This window comes from Phalacrocorax carbo, chromosome 5 (genome assembly GCF_963921805.1).
Source record: "Phalacrocorax carbo chromosome 5, bPhaCar2.1, whole genome shotgun sequence".
NCBI classification, from domain to species: domain Eukaryota; kingdom Metazoa; phylum Chordata; class Aves; order Suliformes; family Phalacrocoracidae; genus Phalacrocorax; species Phalacrocorax carbo.
Genome location: NC_087517.1, coordinates 38,389,033 through 38,415,380, shown reverse-complemented (window position 1 = coordinate 38,415,380; position 26,348 = coordinate 38,389,033). Strand labels below are relative to the sequence as shown.

Sequence of the window (26,348 nt, the reverse complement as noted above, 5' to 3'; positions counted from 1 at the left end):
ATAACAAACGTACATGCAGACAAACTATTTGGTTATGTTTGAACAAGCCACATAGACTCATTAGGCAATCCATCCTAGAAAAGTCAGGATGTGCAGCATTGCCTGACTGATACAAGACCAACAAAACACAGAAATCTCACCTTTTGGTGTCGTCGTCACGTCAGTCACAGGATATTTGAGTTCAGGGTTCCACAATCTGCAACAAAGCAAGAGCTCTCAATTAGTGGCGGCTGTTAAAGGGAACAGGCTCTCATATTTTATTAAATTAATTAAAGACTCATAAATTGCAACATGTGATCAACAAAATACCTTCCTTCTCTGCTTTTGGTAACATGCAGAGTTACACCAAACTCACCATTCCAGTGACCAGAGCCTCTCCTGCCATCACAGATTACATCCCGTCATATGCATCAGACCATGTCCCACCAAAGAGCCTGGGCCTTCAGAATGCCTGTTCTCATATAAAGTGGATCCACAGAAAAGCAGATTCCACTGAAACACAGCATACACTGATGGTTTCTGCTAGGATCAGAGTTTCACAGAAACAATTAAACCACTTCTTACTTTACAGAAAGGAGATCTGCAAGCAGATCTACCTAGTATCTGGTTTCACTGGGGATGATTCACCAAAAATTACAAAGGGTGGTAACAGCAACAACCAAAAGTATAAGGAGTCAGCGAAGAAAGAACATAGATAATACGACTTATTTACCAAAAGCTTCCTTGTTTCCAGGAATCACACAGTTATACCACACAGTAGAAAATTATGTGCTTACAGACAGCAGCCCAGACTGATGGGACCTATAAATTGAATATCCTGTAATTGAGTATCACATACTACAGAAAAGCTGCAACGGGGAAGTGCTACCGAGCAGTCACAGGACAATTCTCTCAGGCGCTACAGCTGTTTATTCCATGACCTTGGGCACATCCTGAACTACTTTGTGCTCTAGTTACTACTACTACTACTACTATCTTAAAATGAGTATGCTATCATTGCAACAGTATAAATTAGGACTGATTACTGCTTCGAAAATCCTGGGAAACGCTGGGCAGGGAGAAGCACCTATGAAGTGCAAATTGTCGGTATTTACAAATTGCATTGAATTGCCCCAGAAGAAGGGAGAACAGACTGACTTGCCTTCCCACCTTCAAGCCAACAGCCAAACAGATAATTTTCCAGTACTATCACCCTTAATCAGCATGCACCCTACTTGAAGAATTAACTTCTGCCAGAATGTAGCTTTAAAAAAAAAAAAAATCACAGTTGGACATAGCTATATTAGACATTCAGTGCTTGGCAGGGGAAGGGTGGGGAGAAGATAAATGCTAGCAAGAACAAAAGCACTTTGTACTTTTAGTCAGCTATGTCTCACTGTACCCATGAGCACAGGGATTGCCACTGAGAGTAACGGGAGTCTTGCTTCTGACCTTATCAAACTTAGAAATGAAGCATTTCATTGCACAGAAAGGTAGTGAAGGACAGATTCAGTGTCTTGCCAAAGTTGACACGAGGCAGTGGCTAAATCATAATCAGAAAGCAAAGACCCCATCCCTACCTCCTGCTTTTAAGCATGGGGCAACTCCTGAAAGGCAAAAAAAAAAAAAAGATTAAGTCTGTATTGCACACTGCTGCTGTAACTGAGAATAAAGATGGAGGGGTAACCAGAAGAAAAAGGGAAGGAAACTCAAGCTTAACTATTTCTTCTTTTCTCCCAATACCTGAAAATGAAAAGTCAGTTCTTAAAATATGCTGGCCAGGCGTGGTCCCTATTGTCTTTGGTTAATTCCATATGTCTGAGAAGGAAATTAGCTCTAAGCCGGTTCAACTTGCTAAATAAGATTTGTCTAAGGCCCCACCCCGAGGTGCAGTGTCATGCACCAAAGATTTGGCATCCTTTAGAAAGATGCTACTTGTCGAGACACTGTTAATAATGATCAGCAAAATACAACCATCAAACAACCCATACAAAACATTCCCCTCTTGAGCAAAACCCCATTCAGCACCTCCTAATCTCTCAGGAACTCCCAGCTCATATCCAAAGCAAGAGATGAATAGGGACGGCACCAGCAGGATCCCTTTTATAAATCTTCTGATGAGCGTATGATGAACAAGCACACAACCCTGGCACCTCCAGCAGGCAGAACTCCCAGCATCTTTAATGTCCACAATGTTTACTCCCTGAGAGACTCTAGACTCATCCTAATAGTTTGGGTCATGATAAAAGGGAAACAGATTTGTTGCTAGCAAGATAATATGGTTGTGAAACACTGATCAGACACCTATTTACTTTCCTGCTTTAGCTACACTCAGTTAACTCTGGTTTAGGAACCTCCAGATTTTGAGAAGCACAGCCCTGACTCATACAGCCTGTGGTGAACACCCAGGACACATTTAGGATAAGACTACTAATAAATAAAGTACCATGCAAATTACTTGACTCAGCAAAAACACAATTAGCACTGCAACATGTTGGGATTTTCTCTTCTGAATGCTTGCTGGCTAATAAAACCAGGAATTGTTTTTAAAAAACATGCCTATATTGAATAATTTATCTATCCCTTTCCTATAACTACAGTGGCATTTGCTAATGCTGTCAGCTTCTATGTGAAGTTGGTATTCCTGCAAGGAGTCACACTGGCAGATCTGGTTAGCAAGGTCTTTCATTAACGGCTTTCCAGTAACATGCAATAGCAAAATAAAGTTGTCCAGTATTTGCCATCTTTCAGCATATGCCAGCCCCAAGAGAGGGACACACAGTATGAAGACAGCTGTGCTTTTCCAAAGTATCCATTGGCACAGCTGGACATCATCAAGATCTTCTAACACGCTGGGAACGTTTCATTTCAGAAGATGGAGTTGGTTTGGCTAAAAGGGAGAAACTGAAAATCTGAAGGCAGGAGATGGATTGCATAATGGTGATCATGAAATGACAACATCAACTAATCCAACAGAAGGAACTAGTGCAGCAGATTAAGGATAGTGAATCTCAAAAAACAACAGATTTCAAGCAACTCTGGATAGGTCAGCAGGGCTTCATGGGAGGCCACAGGAAAGCTACAAGTGCTGGTGATGGAATAAAGATACAAAGGTAAACTATTTTGTGGCAAAAGGAAGCTGGGATATCAAGTAACTACAGTGCTGACCAAAACAGAGGGATATGTTTAAAAAATATTAAGAGACACACGTAGGTAAGTCAGCTGAAACAGATGAAATTAAACTACAAATTTTTTTATTACGAAAAAAACAAACCACAACAAAAAACAACCAACCAAAACCCCTCCCAAAACAAAACAACCACACACTAATAGATGAAACCACTGACACTGCAAACTCACAGGAAATGAGGGAAGTCCTAAAGCGCTGACTAAAGGCATGCACAGGACCACCATAAAAAGGTAAGAGGGCGATGACCATTAAGGGAACTAGAGACAGGTCAGTCTAATTCAGATTCCTGAAATTAATTGTTCATCAATTACAAATACCCGAAAGATGGTTAGATGGTCAAAATCAACAAATCTGCTTCTGTAAAGAACCAATCAAGACAAACTGGTCTAATCTATTTTTCTGTTACAGTAGAGCGTATTTACTGGGCAGCACAAACATGCTATACTCTTCAGGCCCTTAAACAAGTTCTCAGAGGGGTCAGTCTGAGGCTCGCTTCTTTGCAATATTTTACGTGACAAGGCAGAAGGAAAGCACTGTGCTGAGAGAGTTTTCAGGTATTTCATTAGGTCCAAAATCATCCAATATCAACGCCATGAAACTCAATGATGCAAAGTGCCGTAGTAGTGCTGCTCCAGAGGCAGCAAAAAACATTTCAGTACACAGCTTCATCCACCAGAATCTTAGCTGAAGCCCAACAAGCTGAGCCCAGGTATATGACTTTGCATAAGAGGAGCTGGAGTGCAAACCCACATTCCTCTCTGCTATATTGTGTGGAGGCAAGTCACACCCTGCAGAAAAGTAAAGTGAACACCTGGACATTCAGCTTCCAGTGTCAGATTTTCCAGAGCTCTTCTGTCAGAGCCATCAACCTAGTACTGTTAACTGTTGTCTGCAACACAGATATGCCTTAAGACAGGAGATAATCCTCCAAAGCATAAAGCTAGCAGTTGTTGAACATGTCTGGAAGACTTGCAAAGGAGATTTAGGCTAATCTAACTACATTAGGAACCTACTGAAGCTTTACACCACCTTCACTGGACAGTCAAAAAGAACGAGGTAAACAGGATGGGGATATCCTGGAGAACTTGCCTCCACAACCAAGGTCTATGTCATATGTCTTGCAACTCCCTCCAGCCTTTCTTTATACTTACCTTTCTTTGATCTGCCTACTGCAGATAACGGACAGTCTGCATGCATGTGATGAAGCTGAGCAGCAGGAGCTGTGGATGTACTCTGAAGGCCTCGCTGCTGAAAATACACTAGGCTAATTCACATTTCAGACTAAGGTTCACTTTTGAAGCCTACTGCTGCAGCCTGCTCACAGCAGTCTGTGTGAAGGGAGAACAAATGCATCTTCTGTTTCTTTAAAAAGCCAGAAATTTCAAAGCCCAGTTTATCTCTAATTGGAGTAAGACTGTTCCTCATCTACTGTGGTACTTTTGATAGCCTCTTTTACCAATGTCTCATGAAATGAAAAATTTAATGAGTCCTAAAAACCCCGGAATATTTTAGACTGTTTACACATGAAAAATGATCTATGGCTCGGAGCTGAAGAGGGAGTAACATAACGGATCTGTGGGGCATCTTCCCTGCTGTGCAAAAAAGGAGCAGATACACATTCAATATCATTAATGGAAGCTGAAAGCCTAGTTTCCCAGGAGCTATATGGAGCACATACCCTTTCAAATTTAATCTCCCAGTTTCAGGGACAGGAATTCACAGCAAAAGTACATTGTGCACTGTCGATACTTTGGCAGAGACAGACCCTCAAAGCTTCTGCTTAGTTCTTTGCCTGATCCTGTTATCCTTTTGCCATTTTTTAATGCTTAAACACCTTTTCAAAGGTGCAACTGGACACACAGCAAGAAAATATGTAACAAAAAAAAACAACTTTCAAAAGCAATCAGTGTTGCTCTAACACTGCTCCAGTTCAAGTAAATCCTTTATCCTTCATGACAAGGCAGTTCTGCTAGTGTGAAATTCTGAATTGCTTCCTATTGTCATTCATAGGCAATGTCTTCCTCATAGCAATTCTGATTTCTAGGGAATTTATTCTGGATCTATACAGTTGCAAGTAAAACTAAACCACATCCTTTTATTGCCTGCTTAGCCAATTTTCAATTTATTGGTATTGACACTCTAAGAGATAACATGGTTATCTCTTTCAGGAAAGAATTGCCTGAAACTTTTTCCTTCTTCCATGAGATTTCATAATCAAAAATCTGACTCCTAGCTAGGGCAGATCAGTACAGCTCCACCAAAACACCAGGAAATGTCACTGATTCATAGCAGCTAAGGATCCATCTTGGACACATGTCTTGGGGACCACAATGTCAGTTGTTCCTTCCTCTGTAGTGATGAAAAGATGCTTGTAAAATACATTTACTTTCTTCTGCTACCAGAGAATCTACATGTTCCCATTCTCTCCCTAAAACAAAGCCTTCAGTGTTTCTCCTGTTACTCTCACAACACCTGGTCCTCAGCCCAGAGTCTCAATCGCAGTTTCACTGCCAACCACCACCTTTCAAAAGGAAGCATTAAATGAACAGTCTCGCTCTTACAGGCTCCTATCACTTTAACGTCCAAACACCTCACAGTCTACAGGCTTCACCAATATGGCAAAGGATTAGTTATTACAGTACAGCAAGGTAACTGACACACAGAGAAATTATTTACTGCAAGATCTCAAGAAAACCTTTGAAAATATGCACAGACCTCAACTCAGATGACACCTCCACTGGGTGCTTGCACCAAACACCAGTCTGTCACACAGCCTCAGTTGATACTAAGGGTATTCATTCAACAGGTTCACAGCAGCTACACAACTCTGCAAAGTCCATAAGCAGCCCCACCTAAGGGTTAACAGTTGAAAAAAAACCTCCTTAAAAACTACCATAGGCAGTTTCCTTTCAACAACCAGCAAATCAAAGTATATAATGCAACACTTCAGTAATACAGAGACAAAAAAAAAATGGCAGCTATTTTCCTTTAGAAACAGCTCGTTTCTAAAAGTCAAGTTCAATTTAAAGTATTCATATCAGAAATCAATGGAAGTTCTTCCAGAGTTTCTAAGTGTCACACGCATGAAGAATATGCTTTGGGAAAGCATGTGTCTTAATTAGATAACAGATCAATTCAATTTGTGGAAACCTTAAAGATCTGAACCACTCAAATGGGCTGATTTGGTAAATATGAATCTTGAATAATCTAAAAAGATTCTGACATCCTAGATTAAAAAAAAAAGTTGTTAAAAAGTTAAAGAATTAACTTTTCTGAGCAGTTTAAACTCCAGCTTCCTGGTGTACAGGTTTTAATTGTAAGATCAGGGTGTCTTTCCACAGGACCTGCTCTTCACTCTTACAGAAATCAAAGCTACCCCAGGGATGAAGCAAAGGAGGTATCTGTAGGACAGCTCTCTCTGACACCACAACTCAAAGGTACGTAATAAAATGAGGACCGGGGTGGGGAAAGGAAGGTGCAGGTGTGAGGACGATGTCCTCGGAGTGAAAGTAGGACATCCTAGACAACTATTTCTTTCCCAGCCTCTATTGTCCTACCTGCATATCTGTGCCCAGCTGCTCACACAGGGTCAGAGCAGAGGACTAATGACTCCCCAGCGAATCTGAGCAGCTTCCACTGGACACCTACAAGTAGCGTTGCTTGGACCTTAAAAGTTTGTTCCACCTCCACAGTGCAAATGCACCTCCATTTCACTGCAGGGTTGCAAATCATAAATTCCTAAGCACATGATGCACCAAGATCATGTAAGAATGACTGATACAGAAGAGAACAGTCTTATACAGTTTGCAGAAAACAAGAATGAAGACATGCACTGAAAATACAGGAGAAAAATGAAAACGCCAAGTGGCTTTTCCCAAATGAAGCAACATCCGTACCATGCACTCAATGAGGCAGGAGTTCTGTGGAAACAAGTAATAATGTGATCCCATAATTAAAGACTGCTTTGTAATACGTATGCAGGAGACTACCACAAAGACTGCACAAACACCCTTTATTCCAGTATTTCCTGAAGTGAGCCATTTGACTCGGCAATGTTAAAAGGTTCCTTTAACAGCTTTTTCGGTCTGTGATACATCATCTAGATGTAACTGAGGTCAAGTGCATTAAGGATCTGAGTAACATTTTGTGCAGCAACATGACAAAAGAGGCACTATCTGAGCTGCAAGGGCCGACTAGCACTCAATCTGTTTCTACGGCCACACTAGAAACATATGTGGAAGCATACAGAACTTGGAATTCATAACAAAAAAAAACTTTTAAAATAAGTGGTTTTTTTTAATTCTGAATAAAATATATAAATACTAAGTCTTTGGTGGCTTCTTAGTCCTTGTATGAATGACAGTGACATCATAGAAACAGCACATTAACAACACTACCCAGTCTAAAGGTTAATTGGGGAAGACAAGGACATGCAGCAGGGCTTTCTGGGTGCCTCACCCAGAGACCTCAGTCACAAGTAACAATGGCAAACTTATTCAAATCTGGCTTAGAAATCCCATTTTGTACAGATTTATTAACTTTTAATTAGTAGGTACAAGCATCATTCCAGTTTTAAATAACCCTTCCTTGGGAAGTGACATGATCTCTATTGTATTTGCATTCCAGCCAAGGAAGAATGCACTTTTTCCTTTATTAAAAGGGCTGACACTCAGTAACATAATTAATGAGCAACTTTGAATGTGATCTTTGTTTAAAACCCTCTATTCAGGATCAGAACACTGTTTGTAATTATAGGTGCTGAGCAAAGAGCTTGTCTTGATATATTTCAAAATGCTACATATATAATTCATCTCCAGCTTCTTGTCAAGGTAGAGATTTTCAAAGGTTCAAGGGGCTTGCAGAATGGAGGGGTTTTATTTAATAGGGGCTGGTCACTCCAAGCAGACACTCAGAAAACTGCTCCAACAGCCCCAGACTGACCACTGCAGCAACTGTTCTTATGAGCAAAAAAGGAAACTGGGCTCTGACACAGCAAGCTGTGATTCTTGAAAGTAATCCTTAACCACACAAGCAGCCCTACTAGCCTCAGTGGGTCCTACGACGTAACCATTTGTAAAACTAAGACATACTAAGTAAAGGGCTCAAGGGATCCTACACAACATTTCTGCTGACACTTTTTGGTTCTGGAATATTTTTTCAAAAGATACAAGGGAAACACTTGGGAGCAAGCAAGTACAGCTACACCATTACCTGAATAAGACCACACTTGCCAAACTCTAAACCATGTGTTGATTTGAGATAGAGAAGGTGTCTGACAGGGCATGCAATGTTAACCTAACAACAAAGGCAGAGGCCACTTGAAGTAATTGTATTCAGGACCCACATCAAAAAGAGCAGAGGGTTTATGAAAGCTGCACATGTTCTGGTCCTCAATATTTGGGGGTGCAGATATGTATATATGTGTTTATGTATAGACACACACAATTATTTTTTTTTAAGGAAAGGCAGGAAAGGAAAGCACCTGGAAAAGGCAGCCAGGACACAAACATCTGAAGAGCAAATGTACTGAAAATCAAACATCCTATTCAATTATAGTAGGTTCTACAAGTATTTTCTGAGCATTGGCTCTTACAAGCACAAGACTGCCACTGAATCAGAATGACCGCTTCCACCCTGTGTGGCAAAACCAAGACCACACCTGATTTGAGCCTTCATGCCGTGTCAATTTATACCTGCAAAGCATGTAGCCACATGGTCCCACTTTTAAACAGGTTTAATGTTTTTAATCCTGTTTTACCGTAACTCTGATGGCGAGTCCTTCTGCAGTGGTTGAAGTGCACACCATCTCAGGATAATGCCTTGTTCTGGCTGCCAAAGGCTGAATCAAGCTAATCAGCAGTGGGCTGTTGCATGCTGATGTTGACACTTCAAGGAATCACAAAATATTCAGTTCAGCTCATTAATCCTTTAATGCTGCTTCCCATCGATCACAGAGCTCACTGTAATTGCGGTTTTCGAAAAGCACCAATAAGATTATTAGCAGAGCAATTCAGAGCACAGCACAACAAGAAAAGGACTTCAGATGCCAAACCATTTCTATGCAAAGCCTGTACTAATGGCTGTAATGTCTTCATATGCATCAATGTCAAACCATAGGCAGAATTACACCTGTATGTTGTCCACAGAGGTACAGTAAGCCAACATGCTGCAAGAGCATACTGCAAGCATAAATAATTTCCTAGGTGTAATATTGGTCCCTAAGTTTAGGTACAGGCACCTCATATTACAAAGGCTGAGTCCAGAAACTCCACTGCTTACCATCTGGTCGCCGGACATTTGAGCAGGGACCCAGTTCCACCACTTGCCTCTGGTGAGGCTCTGCCTCCAACATCCCTGCTCTGATCCTGCTCAACAGACCCTGCAACATACAGGAGTTGCAGGAAACTTGACGTGTCACTGCACCCTTCGACACTTGCAGCTAGCTTTTCTCTGCTATAAACAGTAAGCATATGATTCTTTAGAAAAGAATTTGCTGTATCTTACTTGTAAGTCCCATCATCCAATTTTCAGTTTGTCTGTACTATACTAGGTTTATGTTTTAGGCTTTCCCTCCTATTCACCCCTCCCAATTTACTGTGTAGCATTTTGCAATCTCTCAAGCAATGCAGACAAATCACTGCCTACTGTCATCCTTCTGTCACTCTTCTTTAATAACATTAGTGAGGCGTATGCTGGCTTTGGCTAGCTGGACACCTTTGGCCAAGACAAACCGAGGCAGACAGCCTCTAGGGCACTCAGGCAAGAATCTTTAAGGTGCAAATTTATTTGAAAACAAAATAGAGCAAGTAAGTGTATGTTCTTCTGTCCAGATCTCAGGACTTTTCCCTTCTCCCCTCAGGTGTTACGGAGGTTACGCAAATGGACCCCAGGAATACCATAGAATATATGGCCCCAGTATAAAATCACAGAAAACACCAGAAGGCATGTGTGCTTTCAGGTAACCCTGATATGGGTGTTTATTCACCACTTAGTGTCAGTGTTTAAAATCGGCTGTCTTTGTCTAGGATACTGAATGCTCAAGTACCTGTCATCATCCACCTGGACCAGAAATTCTCCCTCCAGTTTCAATCCTCAGCAGGGTGCTCTGCAAATACAACACTTTTCCCTCTGATTTCCCACTGCTGCTTTGTAATTCTCAAGTACCTTTCCCCTATACCACTTAAACACAGCAATGTGCTGGTGTAAGGCCAGCTCCTGTCACCCTTGACAGCACTTTTTTCTACTGTTTCTAGAAGCAGCAAGGAACATATAAGCCAAGTGCTCTAACAGTGGAGGAGTACCATCATCACCACTAAAAAGATAAGGCACAAGATCTCCTGGTCTTTTTTCTTTGCAATCCCCATGATTTCTCTTCTTTGTTTAGCAGTGACATGTCAACTGTTCCACCTTACAAAGCCCAAGACACAAACACTCAGAGTTCAATACAACAATGACTTTCCCCATCAGCTGAATGCAACGAAGTCCTGCCATCCCTGGCCCTCAGGCATGCATGGGATGTGTGCACTTGAGAGGCAAAATTTCCGTGCTAAAGCCCTGCAGATAACACTGCATAGCCATAATTATCTCACATAGGACTCTCTTGCACTTGACCATGGAAGAAAGAGCATTCAATAGAGCAAATTACCAAGCAACATTCAGCTAACAGCACTCAAGTCAAATGCAATCATGGTTACATACATGAGTACATTGAGTTGATGATGTCTTTAAGGCTAGAACCTATTTTGCACTGCCCCCAGCTCAAAGGCAAATATGCCAGCAATAATGGTAATTGAACTAAAGAACTGGATAATTCTGCCCTACAAGGGGGAGGCATTTGGTAAAGGTTGAATCAAAAGTTAGAACACCCCCAGTAAGAGAAAGCTTCAGGACCTGCTATAACCTAGAAGTCACTCAAGCAGTGTGACTAGATCTTGTTAAACACAGATGATGCACCTGGTCTAAGCGCAGCAGAGGAAGCCATCAGAATAGGATGGCAGGCCTAACATCACTGCAGCAGAACAAAGCGGTACTGCAGGCAAGCACAACCACCAACCACACATTCAGCACACAAGACCTGGCTGTGTGGTTGCAGCCTGTGTATTTTCTTTCATTCACGTTTACTCAGCAAGTATCAGCCTTAAGGCATAGAACTGAAGCACAACTTCCCAACTGAGACCATAAATCAAAAATTAAACAAGGTAAATGAGACAAGCAAAGAGAATACACCTCACTATCCCCATCAGTGAACACTGTTTTCACTTATTTTCTTGTCCTGTCATTGTGCACCACTGAAAAGAGCCTAGTCCCATCATCCTGACACCCACCCTTTAGATATTTATAGGTATTGGTGAAATCCCCTTCAGCCTTCTCTTCTCATGCTGAACAAATGCCAGTCTCTCAGCCTTTTCCTCATAAGGGAGATGCTCCAGTCCCCTGATCATCTTGGTAGCTCTCCACTGGACTTGCTCAAGCAGTTCCCTGTCCTTCTTGAATGGGGGGTGGGGGCCCAAAACTAGACACAGTACTCCAAATGTGGTCTCACCAGGGCACAGTAGAGGGGGAAGATAACCTCTCTCGATATGCTGGCCACACTCCTTTTTATGCAGCCCAGGATACCATTGGCCTTCTTGGCCGCAAGGACACAGTGCTGGCTCAGGGTCAGCTTGTCCACCAGCACTCCCAGGTCCTTCTCAACAGAGCCACTTGCCAGCAGGTCAGCCCCCAGCTTGTATGGGTGCATGCAGTTGTTCCTCCCCAGGTGCAGGACCTTGCACTTGCTCTTGCTGAATTTCATGAGGTTCCCCCCGGCCCAGCTCTCCAGCCTGTCCAGGTCTCGCTGGATGGCAGCACAGCCTTCTGGTGTATCAGCCACTCCTCCCAGCTTGGTATTGTCAGCAAACTTGCTGAGGTTAAACTCTGTCCCACCATCCAGGTCACTGATGAATATGTTGAACAGGACTGGACCCAGCACAGACCCCTGGGGAACACCACTAGTTACAGACCCCCACCCAGACTCTGCTCCATTGACCACGACCCTCTGAGCTCTGTTGTTGAGCCAGTTCTCTGTCCACCTCACTGTCCGCTCATCTAACCCACACTTCCTAAGCTTGCCTGTGAGGATGTTATGGGAGACAATGTCAAATGCTTTACTGAAGTCAAGATAGACAACATCCACTGCTCTCCCTTCATTGACCCAGCCAGTTATGCCATCATAGAAGGCTATCGGATTGGTCAAGCATGATCTTCCCTGGGTGAATCCATGTTGACTGTTTATGATAACCACCTTTTCCTCTACATGCCTGGAGATGACCTCCAGGGTGAACTGCTCCATCACCTTCCCGGGAACAGAGGTGAGGCTGACTGGCCTATAGTTTCCCAGGTCCTCCTTCTTGCCCTTCTCAAAGATTGGAGTGACATTTCCTCTCTTCTAGTCCTCGGGCACCTCTCCTGTACTCCATGACCCTTCAAAGATGATGGAGAGTGGCTCAGCAAGAACATCCGCCAGCTCCCTCAGCACTTGTGGAATTCTTTAGACTTCTTAGCTTTAGGGTAGAAGTTTTTAAAAACATAGTAGCACCTGGACAGACCACAGAATGTAAATTCCTAACCATCCGTAAAAAAAACACAACAAAGGTACACCTCCAAATATTCAGTCCCTTTTGAAGAAGATAACAGGACCCACAGTACTGGTTATACCCAAAATAAGATCGAGACCCATATTCTTTGGCCACACTTAATTCATCAAGCAAAATCTAAGAGATTACTGCAACTAAGAATGAAAAAGCTAAATCTTGCTGCACAGAGAGGATCTCTTCCTTGCATGTATCTAGTTTGAATACTTTGCAGCTGATCCACTGAGGAGCTTACACACATACCGCCACACCTCAAAATCCAGTGCTGGCTGCTCCTCTGCAGAACCACAAGCTGGATATCCTCCCTGCTCCTCCCTTCCCAGATGCCTGGAAAATCGTTGTGGATTTACAAGAGCAGAGACCACAGCTGTCCAGCTAAACACACAGAAGCAGCTTTTGGATGACTACCAAATATATCTTTACTCGGGCCAGGGAAAACTGTCGCGAATCCCAGTGTGGGGGCCTCCCCTACCCTGAGATTTTCCACTTCCATCGTGCTGCGGGTAAGCGCAGAGCCGTATGGTGCAACGCGTGGGCAGTGGGAGCAGCCCTGGCCCACAGCCGCACCGGCGCCCAGCCAGCTCCGAAGGGCATCCTGCGCAAAGGCGGCTGCTGGGCACACGGGGAGGCAGCTGCCTCTTGCAGCAACAGCCTCCGAAGGGAAAACAGAAGCAAAAAGGTGGTTGCGCCTGGTTAATCCTGCAGTCAAATAAACTTAACTGCTCTCTGGTGGTGCATATTGCTGATGGAAGAATTATGTAGTTTTTGTGAAAAATTATAAATTAAATCTGCTTTTCTTCTGGGGTTTTGTGGATAATTTTAATCTTTACCACACAAAGTATTTCAATTTTTCTTTAAACTTTAGTAAAAGTATTTTAAAGTTGATCAAAATGGCAACCATCCAATTAAAAAAATATTATTCACTGAGAGGTATTGGTAATATTTAATCACTATTAAGGTATTTAACACAACAAAAGTAGTCATTGATTTCTTCCCCTCATTGCAAATACCTCACCATTAGCTTCCAGAGCCATGGCTGCCTACTCAAGTAGATGCTCCATAACAAGCAGATAAATTTTCAAATTACCTAGTATTGCAGGAAAGCGTACACACATGAATTATGCTTTATAACATGAAGAGGAGGAGCCTATAAATTGTATGTGCAATTTCCAAAAGACATATTATATTCAACATTAAATATTTAGACAACAGCTAAGGAAGAATAACCAGAATAACTAGAATACTCATTCAAGCTGTGCTACAGAACAAATAAAGAATTTTCACAATGATCTGTTTGACAATAATATACCCTCCAATGTTGTTTTGCAGCAACATACAGAAAAAAAAGCATAATTCTATTTATTATTATATTAAAAACAACGTGTCCTTGGGAAAAGGTGCACTATGTACTCCTTTTTCTGCAAAGGCCATGGGGAAAAAGAAAATGAAGTATCTCAGTACTTTCTGCATCACTGTCATGCTGTAACCAAGAAGACTAATTAATGGGGCTGCCACAGCAGCTGTCATAAAAATATTACTTTTTTGTTCTTCAGAATAGGCTTACTGCACTTTACCCATTTAAAACTTTCAAGCAAATACAAAAAGATTAAATTTTTCATATATCTACTTTTATCCAGATAGAAAAAAGCAACCATGGGAACAGATTCTTTTTCGATTATGTCTTGTCTGCAGATTATAACAGGTGAAGTCTTGGAAAAATTTATTACTCAGATAAAATCAAAAGAAAGCTTTCCATTTTTACTTACGTCTCCTTAATTTTCAGGATTGCTTGTTTTAATTGACCAGCAATGAAAGAGCAAGATTTTCTGAATTTCAAAGCATTTGCAAACAATGTGCAAGTAGTTCAGCTGAAAAAAATAAAAAATTGCAAAAATCTAAAAAAAAAACTTCCCCAAAATTTTGCTGGTGAAAGTTTGCCATCCTTTTGAAACCACCAGAAATGTTTATGTTATTCAAGCCATCCTCATTATGGTACATGAAATCAATTTCAGCAACAATGCTGTACTGTATCTTTTAATTCAAATATGTATTAGTCATTATAAGATCCTGTTGCCACAGAAAGAAGAGCTTACATTATTACTTTAAAATACTATTTTTGAAACTTGTCCATCAGACACAAATGTTTCAGATTCTTTTCTAAATTAGCTCCTATAACAACATGACAAACTGTGAAAACATTCCCAACCATTTCAGCGTTGTGTACATCGGATGTAGCAAAGAATGCTATCCACATGCTCTCCTTTAGCCTGATTTTTGCATACAAAAGTCAAACATGTAGTTTTCAGGATCTTGGTTTTCTATTCTATATACCATTCCTGACAATTATTCGTTAGATCTCGAGTTTCCTCAATGGAAATCCCTCGATTTCTTTATCAAACACTCCAAAGTTTTAAAAGGAGATTCTATGTTCAAACCATGAAAGGCGCCTCCTTTGCAAATTGCAGCCTTCTGAGGAAAATGTGTTTTATTCACTCCTACTGTTCTTCTCACTTTGTTGTCAATGCTGCTTAATTCACCACAAACAGATGCTTGACAAGTGTCTTGCCCTCTACCCAAAATAAATGTTTTGAAACCAGAAAAGATGTCAGTACTTTGTTGGTTTGTTTGGGTTTTTTCCCTATGAGAATCTGCAGTATATTATACAGCAGCAAACCTCACCAGCTTAAAGAAAAAAATCCTCACGCAGTACAATGGCAGGGGGCAGAGATGGCCGTAACTCCTCCTCCATTTTTTTATGGCATCTGTATCAGGTCAGCAGTAGGTGAGGACAAAGCAGGGCACTCCACCCAGGAAACATAGCAGGAAAAACTGGATACTGCTCAGAGCAATCACTGCAGCGCTGGCAACCTGACCACAGCTTTCCTTTCCATTCGCAAATGAGAATCAATATAAGGAAAGATAAGACATCTCTTATAAGTGCATGTATTTCCCTTATATTCCATACATCTTTGTGCTACCTCTTTTATGTTCCACGCTTTTCTAACATACACAGGGCTTTTGCCTCTAACTTATATACTACAGTCTCAGTGCTTGGGACAGCTGGGCTATTCTATTTAGCAGTTATTTCTTGGTCCTTCCATCATTTTCCTATCAGCACAGCCACTCGTAGCCATTCAGGCAGACACAGTATATTATAGCATCTTATTTCCATTTATCCTCAAATGATCAAAATGATATTTCAAAAGTACACAATAAAAATATTTAAAAGGAACAACAGACATTTGAAAAGATAAAAATAAACAGAGGTACTGGCACAATGCCACACCACCATTCTACCTCGTCTCCTGGGTGTGGGAAGTGCATCGTGCGTGGCACATCACCTGTTCTCAGCCACTGCGTTCACCTTCAGATGGTCTTCCCAGCACATTAGTCATTATGAAGTTTGATTTCACTTCAGATTTTGTTTGAGAAAAAGCCTCAAAATGGACCAGTACAAACCATTTCAACTCTCAGTTCCCCAAACTGACACTGACATTTGTGTTTGCCTAGCCCTCGCCCCGTATCTGCAGGATGCACCTCCAAAATCAAAAGAAAAAAAAAAATGCAAAGCATGCAATCTACGTTGATACCTACATGATGTAAAAGGTAGGGTCTGAAATGCAACCAAACTAACTCACCAGCTCTCAGAGTCCTTACCACAACTGTACCCAGCTGCCATGCTGCCACCAAGTCACTCTCACAGAAAAACAGACAAAAGTCCTGTACAACAAAATCCTAAAGTGGCTGCTCTGACCACACAGCCCAGAACCACATTTGGCACTGCATCGCAGAAGCTGTACAGCTACAATAGCATGGCATTTGTTCACAGGCTAATTGCCTTCACATCTCCATGAATATCCCCACTTCTGGGTCTTGGACTACATCAGGGATCTCTGCATCATACAGCACCCCAGACATGGTCACTGAAATGGAGTTTATACACAAAAGAAGGACTACACCTGGCTTTCCAGAGTCCAGGTGTAATTCAGTGTCATATCTTAGAGCAGAACACCAAGTCTTGGCTTTTGTTCTTTCACAGAACTTCAGTGTAACAGAAATACAGTTTTCTGTTAAAGCACGCAGACTATTAAGTAGCACATGTCCTTGTTCAACAATTTCCAAAATCCCAGATCCAGTTTTACAACTGATTTTAAATGCATCTGTCATCCAGTGGGCAACATCTGCTGCACATTGCTAAGACCTGCTTCTGCTGTACAGGAAGGGAGTCTGTAACTGCTGCTGCCAGCTTTGCAACTGGGTTGGTTTTCAGCTAGAAGGTGGTCTTGGCCAACACACAACCACATGGCACATGCACAAGTAAAACTAGTTGTGTCTGTGCAAAGCAAAGCCCAGCAATAACCCAGTCATTTACAGAACTTTTCACTAGTCCTCCCTGCCAATGTGACACCTCATTTGGCTCTTGCTGCCATGAAACCAACCATAAGAGGACTAAAACACAGATGCCTCACTGCCTTCCTCTCCCCACCCTTAAAATCTAACTATTAGGCTGGCCTGATCTATACACAAAAAAACACCACACCACAACACCGATAAAACCCACCTTGTTTGCCAGCCTGTACTACCCCTAGTGATGTCAAGAGTTTCAGACAAGTCTGTTATTCAAAGATCATGGAGAAGAACTAGAGGCAATATTTGAAGGGGAAAACCCCTCTCCCTTTCAAATGCAAATAAAATACAAACAGATTTAAACTAATATAAACCTAATCAGACCACAGTTAATAAGTTCAGTTAAATAAGTTAAAACATCACAAGCATCCTCTTTGGGTGTCCAGGGCTGTCTGGCATATTTAGGCTAATAAGCATCATTTATTACTTTTTGACCTCTCTTTTCAAGAGTGTCCAGCCACATGCTATGCATCTCAGCCTGTGGGAATGACAGGACTTGGGGCTATTCAACAGGCTGAGACCAAGGAACCAACGCTGTGGGAAAGGGGGGAGTGGAGTAGGGAGAGAGTCTGGCAAAAGACCAAGAAATAGAACAATCCAAAAAGGAAAAGGTAAAAAGATATTTATGCAGAAGGGAAAAAACTCCTGCAGGTCCTCTGAAAAGAAATTCCTTTCAGTAGAAAGATGTGCCACAAGGATTAACTTGAGAGAACACTTGAGTATGGTACAGCATGGTGAGCAGCTGGTACAACACCACACCTCATTACCCACAACACTAATGTGAACACCTCACACCTGGTCCTCAGTCATTTTGGAGCAACCTTCAAAGTTCTGCTACTAAGACAGGAGCTGTTGCAACTCAGTTCTTTAGAAGTGCCATTAGCCAAAGACACAAATTTTCACTCCCTGTGAAAGCAAGACCAGTAAGGGACAGTCCTAACCAGCTCAGGGGAGAAACTACCTCCTGCAGCACTTCAAAGGCAGCTATCCCCCTTTGAGGGAAGAAGTACATGTGCATGTTTAGGACAACAGAAAGCAAACATTTCACTGATATGTGGGGATGGCACAGCATGGTAGTCAGCAGGTCTGGCTTCTACACAATACCACCCCCACCCCCCAAAACACCTCAGTGCCCAGCACCCCTCCATCCTTGTCCTGCTTTGACCTAAGTTGTCCAGAACAACAATTTACATCTTACCACAAGTCTATGTTGTCTAGCCCAGGCAGCCTCCCTTGCAGCATGTAGATGCCGTTACAGCACAAAGAGTTTTACAGCAAGGACACTTAGCATCCAGCAATGTAACCTATGTGAAAACTTAAGTTCCAATTTCAAGAGCCACTTAAACTTCTCAGCCTTGCTGCAACTCAGCAGGCTCCACTTGACACCTCTCTGCAGGCACTAAGATTTCCATAGAGCTACTTCACTTCTCTTATACTGGCTGGAAAAAAAAAAAAAAAAGCAGGGGGGAAAGCTCTGTTTTAGGAGCTAAACAACATCTCCAAGTCCAGGAAGAAAAAGAATAAATAAATAAATACCCTGGAACATATCAGAACATACTTTAAATACTGATAAAGTTTGGGGTTTGCTGCCCTCAGGGACCTTCTGTCCTAAATTAGCTGCTGAAATCCAAACTGATTTTCTTCTGTTCTTTTGGCTTTCAGACAGTTCTGACAGTCCCATTTCCATCACCTTGTTTATCTCCTCCTCATGGCTTCTCATCTGGACAAAGATTTATTTTTGGTTGTTCTTAACTGTGTATGCAGTTTTCATTACCACCAGAAGGCACTTCAGAAGGATTAACAATTATTTCTGTAGTAATCTGATGGACATACTCTTTTGTTTTCCACTCTGTTTAGGAAGGGAAAAAAAGTATTGAGTAATGATCATAAACTATTCTTCAGCTTTCTCTCCCAGGAATTGTATTACTGTCTCATTTACAATAACATTTACACCTTTAAACCCAATTAAGAATTGGCTTCATGGAGTATAGCTCCATGAAGATCAGAATATCAGAAGCCCAAAGGAAACTAGTTATCTCCTTGGAAAAAAAATAATAAAAATTCTCACAGAATTAGGATGCACATCTGGCACAGTCCTGTCAGTCTTAGACAAGAACATTAAAATCTACAAATATGTTTATCAGCAGAAGACTATCTATGCAGACACAATGTTTTTATTTGTGATACTCTAAAGGACTGTAAGTCCAGGCAATCAGTAGTTCTATAAGGCACCCTTGTAAGAAATCCCCTAGTATTTTCAGACTACTACCCAGTATGGCGGAAGAAACCAATCATTCAGTCAGTCCTAAATACTGATTTTTAAACAGGTAAGAAGCCCTTCTGGCTTTGTTGTGGCAGCAATTATATACTTGACATTTCAGCCTTTTAAAACATATTTAACTGTGCAAACAAACAGAATCCCAAATCCAGTGGGTGGAACTCATTGGTCATTATTTCCTGCAGGAACCTGACCTGTAGTAAAAAGGCAGTGAAAAAAGGCTACTGTATCTGAACTGAAATCAGTAATTAATAGCAGGACAGAAGTAGCAAATGAGGAACAGCAACACAGAAAATGAAGAATTATTTTATGCAAATGTAATTCATTTAGTATCGTGACACTTTAAAATTATGTTTCGTTTACCATTCACAGTAGACCACTTTCATTGCCTGCAGTACACTTATTTTATCATAATATAATTAGTATAAGTGGAAATAAACTTATCATCCTGTTAAGAAAGGTCAACGGTATGCAACAACTTCCCAAGTGTGAAAATAAAATGCTATCAATTTTCTTTTTATACCAAACATGTGTCATGGAGCCACACATGGAATCAGGACCTTACTTGAGTCATATGCTGCATCATAAATACTACAAGGATTTCTGTGCTAAAGAGTTTCTCATTTAAAGACACCAAAGGTACCCCCACTCTCCCAAGAGAAGCTGCATAGCTCCCAGCAGCACTTGCCTAAGCAGGGAAGACAGGGAGAGGTGAAGGCAGAGGTCCTGGTCCCTCCCAAACCTCCCAGTTCCTCCTCCCACACAAGCACACCTCCACACACCACAGCTGCTGCCTGGGGCAATACCGAAATACTACATGTTTAGGAAACACCAACATATGTATTTTTAATCCTGACCCAAGCAATGTTAGCAGGATAAGAAAGAGACCACACAGGAGAACTAATTAACCATCTCTACCCAGACACAGCTGTTTTGTTTATTTTCTTGCTGTTGGTTTGGCTGGTTTTGGTTTGCTCCTTCAACATTTATTTGTCTTTGTGAGATCCATCTATTCAAATACAACTGCAAAGGTGGTATCAATCTCTTCTGTGTAGTAATAACACTGGGGCAGCAGAAACAAACAAATGCTTTACCCCCAAAGAACATGTTCATACTGATAAAAGTAATGTGCTCCTGGCTGAATTCCAGTAGTTTAAGCAAACGGATCCTTAGTAGAAGGCCTAAACTTTGTTTTAAAGGGCTTCCCACTGGCAACATTGTCTATAGGCAGTGTGTTGTTTTAACTACAACGTCTGCCAGTTTCAGTCTTCAGAAGACATAAACGCACTCCGGGGCACGAACAGCTGTGCCATTTCAGTGCCTGCTGTGGCCTATAGACCTGTCTCAAACTGCAAAACACAAAAGAAAGCACAGAACAGCACCAGAAGTTATGCAGACTAATTTTGTCTCATCAGAACCTACTAGATAAGATTTCAGGGGTCAGTAAGATTTCTGCTCTGTTAGAGTGATGGACACACAAATACCACGTTCATATCTTCACGTGCCATGTTCATTTGCTAAGGGATACTGGGCACAGCTCAGACCTGGCAGAGAGCCCAAGCATAGTAATGCACTGAAACGAAGAGATCATTGTGAAAGCAATAAATCTTAATAATATTCTGATATTGGTGGCAAGTGAAAGGTGCTGTCAATGTCAAGCACTTTTTAAGAGCTTCTGAAAGATGTTTTCAATCTTTAAAGAAAGAAATTTTGTAGCCTAAGCATTTCCATAGCAGATTTCCAAAGAGGTACCGAGACACAGACCAGAAGCTGGTATTGCTCCTCTGTTTTTCTCCCAGGTTTATGTGCTTTTCACATCCTACCTTGCAAAAGTCAGCCTTTATCAGGCAGAAGAAATTTAACATTAGCACAAGCTACAACAACAGCCAGCAGCTTGGTCTTGGTCAAAACATTTATCACCCACAGACTGGACAGAGGAGAGAGAAAAAAAAAAAGTAACCTATGATCAGTGGACATGTTCTGCTGCTGAGAGAGAATAGCTGCAGTGCTCAAACAGCTATTTTGGTCATGAATTGCACGTGAACCCTGTGCTTGTTCGGCAGCTGAACTGTAAACACAACCTGCCTCTTCCTATCTTTGCTGTTATCTTCTGTTGACCCATTTGGGCCTGTGCACCCTCTCTCTTCAGAAAAACAGTACAGCTCCTTTCCTTGGCACCTAAAACTGACTCTTTGGCGGGTCAAGAACATCACATAGAGGAGTCCCTTTTAACAAGCTGATATGGCATACAAAGATAGGAGAGGAAAAAACCTAACTCTGTTTCAGAAAGCTACTCTGCTAGTTTTGTACATCCACTGATATTCCCCCACTATTCTTCACAACTCTACCCATATGTAAATATAACTATCGTTCAAGAACTTACAGCAAACTCCCCAAAACAGAATGGCAGCAGAGTGTGAGCTGGGATGGAAGGAAGACCTGCACATCTGCTTTACTCTCTCTGTTGCACTCTAAGTCAATGCTAGAACTCCAGTTGATGATTGCACAAGTCACACCACAGCTTACTACCCTCAGACTAAATCTGGTCTTCATCATCAGTTTCCATTCAAGAGGCAATGGTCTTCACACAGACCTAGAACGTTATAGGTTGGAAGGGCCTTTGGAGGTCTCTAGTCAAAGCACCTATTCAAACCAGGTCACCCAGAAGATGGGCTGAAGCTCCAGTTGACCTTTAAAATACCTCCACAACTGAAGAGTTTACAACTCCTCACAGTCCTTGTTCCAGCGTTTGACTATCGTCACAGTCCAGAAGATTTTCCTATATCTACTTGAAATTTCCCTTTTGCAATCCATATCCTTTGCCCTGGCCCTTTCATTGTGCACCTCCAAGAAGAGTTTGGCTGCACCTTTTCTATACCCTCCTTACCCATGAGATAGCTACATGCAGTAATAAGACTCCCCTGTACCCTCCTCTCTTCCAGAAGGAAGAAAATGGCTTTCTCTGTCTCTCTTCATTCCTCATTGACACATTAATAACCCTAGTGGCCCTCCACTGGACTCGTTCTAATACATATCGATGATGTTCTTATGCTGGGGAACCTGAAACTGGACATAGTATTCCAGATGTGGGCTCTGATACTCAGCTGTGATTCTGCAGATCACGTGCCTGAAGGGTGGCCTGTAGTAACTTTCAGCTAAAAACAACACACAAAAACACAACATGAAAGCACAATAATTCTGCCTTCTACAGAAATGGCAGAGTGGAGCTCCCAAAGACAGGTAAAAGGCATAGACCAAAAATTCTGATTTACCTTCTGTCGAACCTTTGCTCTTAACTCCCTTTGCAGCGAGACCCCTGCTCCCATCATGAAGTGTTTTGGAGATTCCACTGTGTCCCCTCTGTCTTGAAAGCTCATCCTGAAAGCATACCCTGATGCAGTGTATTACATCTCAACAAAAGCATGTATTTTATGGGTACAAGCTCCAGTTTAGAGCTAAATCTTACTGGGAAACAGCACAATAGCTCCCAATGACACATTATAACACTTTTGTGGAATTAACTGGAGCTGCAGTGGAACACATGGAGCTCAGATCTATCAGCGCTGCCTGCTGGGACAGACCGTACTTCTACATAGAAGGGAGCAACTGTTTGAGCTCCCAGCAGAGGGACTCCCTACTAAGAAGAAAATATAATAAAACTTTCCTAAGTGACTCAGAAAGCTGAGTCCGAGTGAAAGAAAAAACCTTCACCAGGTACTGAAAACAAACTTGAGTCTCTGTGCAACGGGAGCATCTAAACAGCTGGAGAGGTTGGTCTACTTTCATGTGATCTACTTAGCTAAATAAAAGTCTGGAAGAAGGACACGTTTCACATATTTCTGATCCCTCACTTTAAGTGACTGCAACCCTCAAGTAGGTTGTTCAGCAGCCACATGTTTAACAAATCTCTGGGATCATTTGGTCAGACAGACACAGTGAAACCTAAGAACCCCAATAGACTGTATCACACTTTTCAGGACAACTGCTCAAGCTCGCACACATGAACTATGTAGCTGCTGCCAGCGAGCAACTGATCTACTGCATATGGGTGAGTCAAGCCTAAGTCAGCAGAGAAGGCCTAGTAACCTGAGAGGATGCAAACTACAGCATGTATTCCTAACCTGCCAGCAAGGAGTTACACGACCCATTCAGTTGCAAGGTACCACTGGTTTACGTCAGCAGAGAACGCCCTTGATTGTCACCTGACACATGTAATCCTGGTCAGGAAGTGCAAGGCCCTGAAAGCGTCCTGTCTGCAATACAGGTGAACACATCTTTCAGCAATTACAGGTTGGACCAATACAATTTGTTTTCGATTCACCCACTCATCCATACTAGTTTTCCCAAGCTTTTAATCTCCCTTCCCAAATTGCCATGGAACTGAAGAGGGACCAAGTACTAGCTGAGGTGTCAGCCTGCAAGTGCTGCTGGCGGCTCCGGCTGCAAGCAGGTTCCAAAGGCTGAAATGCAAACGCTTGCTCTAAATGGAGAGCTGGGCTTACACTGCAAGAAAGGTTTTAAAGAAAAAAATTAAACACAAAGTTGGCACTCCTACACTGCCTACAAAAGAAAAGGCATTGGGAGCTCTCCAGCCACAGCTCCCCAGGCGTCATAGGATCATTTGGAGGGACCTTTAGAGGTCATCTAGTCCAACCCCCCTGAAGGCTCTGCCTCCTACTTGAGATTGCCTCCCCAGAAGACATCAACCCAGCTTCTCACATGAATTTGCTGAGTCAAGCTAGATTAGCACAGAGTTACCACCACACAATAACTCAGTTTATTTGGATCAAACTGGGAGAGGTAACCTGCAAACACAGGTAGCTTAGCCAGGAAGGGGTATCAGTGGCTGAAGCATTAACCTGTGCTACAAGCACAGGTGCACCAAGAAGAAAACAATCAAGGAAATATTATTTTGGATGGTACCACACCATTGCCTACCTGCTCTACTCTTCCCCAGGCCTCATTATGCTGCTCCACCCAACCCCCATGCAAATGGCCTATGTGAAATTCCTTGATGGTGCAATCCTGCTGCTGATGGACAGAAATCCAGGTCACAAGATCCATTACCCATGCAGCTGGCCCCTCCAGTGGCAGTATCAGCAAAGAGGCCAAGGACTGAACAGTCACACACTTCAAAGGGAAGCGGACGGCTCACCCCCCAGTAATTTATTCAGTTATTGGTGGAAAAATATTAGTACATGAATTCATTAAACAGTATTTCTCCATCTCTGAGGCTAGATGAATGATGAAAACAGTGATTCACAAATGGCTTATTACAAAGACAGCAAAACAAACCCCAAGATCTGTTATTTACAGAGGATTGTTTCAGCAACCCTGCCTCAACGTGCCAGGGTGGATCCTCCACGTCTGCCTCTGCAAAGTCAGACAGTATCTCAAATGTTGCACTCATGCGGCATGTTTGCTATTCCTGCTTCTCTGTGCTTCCAGGACTATTCTGTCCAGCTTCCAGAAGAGTGCAAAAATTCCTTTTCAAAACACAAACACATAAATTAACTCTTCATATTAAAGGGATGTATTTGTTTTTCCTTCAGGAAACTGTGCACTCAATATGCCTGCCACTATTGCAGGCGTATTTACCAAACCAACCACTTGAAGAGAGAATTATTGCAAAGCAGGCTGGAATGCCTTCCTGTAGATCACTCGGGTTCTGCGCAAGGCATCAGTTCTCCTCAAGGCACAGGAAGAAGGGGGAATGGAAAGCCATCCCATGTGCAGAGCTGCAGTGGAGGCACAGCTTCCCACAGCAAACTACTCCTTTTCAAAGGACTCCAGTGGAACCAGAATGGCTCTCTGCAGTGCGCACTGCAGGATTAGGACCTCTATCCACAAATGTGTATCCACACAGCACTGTCACAGCGTGCCTGCATGACTAAGCAGCCAGCTCCCACTAAAAGCCAGTGGCATGCAGGGACACAACCTTAAATATCACTGTGTTTCTAGAGGGGCAAACAGGTGCATGCCAGGATTTACCAACAGTGCCCTGGCACCTCACCTCCCAGCACTTCCAGTAAGAGCTAGGATTTGCAGACACCGGGATTGTTTGCAACTACAAGAAGTTAAATTGCACTTTTAAAATAAAAGAAAACAAAACAAAACACAAAGCTGGAATTCACCACTGCATTTTAAAAAGCTCTAGCCAAACCAGTAAGATTTCAAGTGGCAACAGCAAAATTGTGTTTCTCCTTTCGAGATGGCAGTTCTTACCGCAGAGATCCCACCCTACATGATAAATCATATTTAGATTATATCAGATTTAAAAAAATCCTAGCAGGTTTTTTTTTTTATGGTGTGGTTAAAGAAATCTACACTTAGGGGAACACATCTGAAGCCAACTACCAATGCCAATTTTTTAAAAAGTGTTTTTAATTGCCAAGTTATTATTATCCTATAATCCCTAAAGATACTGAAAGCCCTTATGATGGAAACAGAGCCTTAACTACAGAAAAATAGTATTCTGATATCTGAGCACACTCAGTTCATTTTTTGATTGATATCAGATGTTAAAGTAGTTATAATTCTTAGTTTCCTAAAGTTGCATATCCTCCTTTGTCAGAAAAACACTTGTCCCCAAGAACAACAACAACAAAGCAGCCTCCTGTGACAGGTGGTCCTCACCAGTATAACCACCTGATCCAGGAGACAAGCCAGGGCTTTTCTATTTTTAGACACTAAATCAACTTCTGCTAAACAGAACTCCCTCCTTTTTGAGCAGCAAAACCTATTGCCATAGAATGCTTACTTTCATGATGATGGCAGAGATGAGAAATGGGGCAGAAAAAAGAGTAATTGCAAGCTGATTAGATAATCTGAACACAATGCAAATGCACTGAAGACAAATTTA

At 42.0% G+C, this 26,348-nt stretch overlaps 1 protein-coding gene across 25 annotated transcripts in view; it reads right to left on the bottom strand.

Moving 5' to 3' along the window:
• The window catches only part of MAP2 (microtubule associated protein 2), a 238,636-nt gene that overhangs the window by 189,899 nt on the left and 22,389 nt on the right, over positions 1 to 26,348 (bottom strand). For all 25 annotated transcript variants that reach the window (XM_064452055.1, XM_064452060.1, XM_064452063.1 and 22 more), the window contains exon 2: positions 141 to 196. The gene's annotated coding sequence lies outside the window, so the exon portion shown is untranslated. The remainder of the gene's footprint in view (positions 1 to 140; positions 197 to 26,348) is intronic.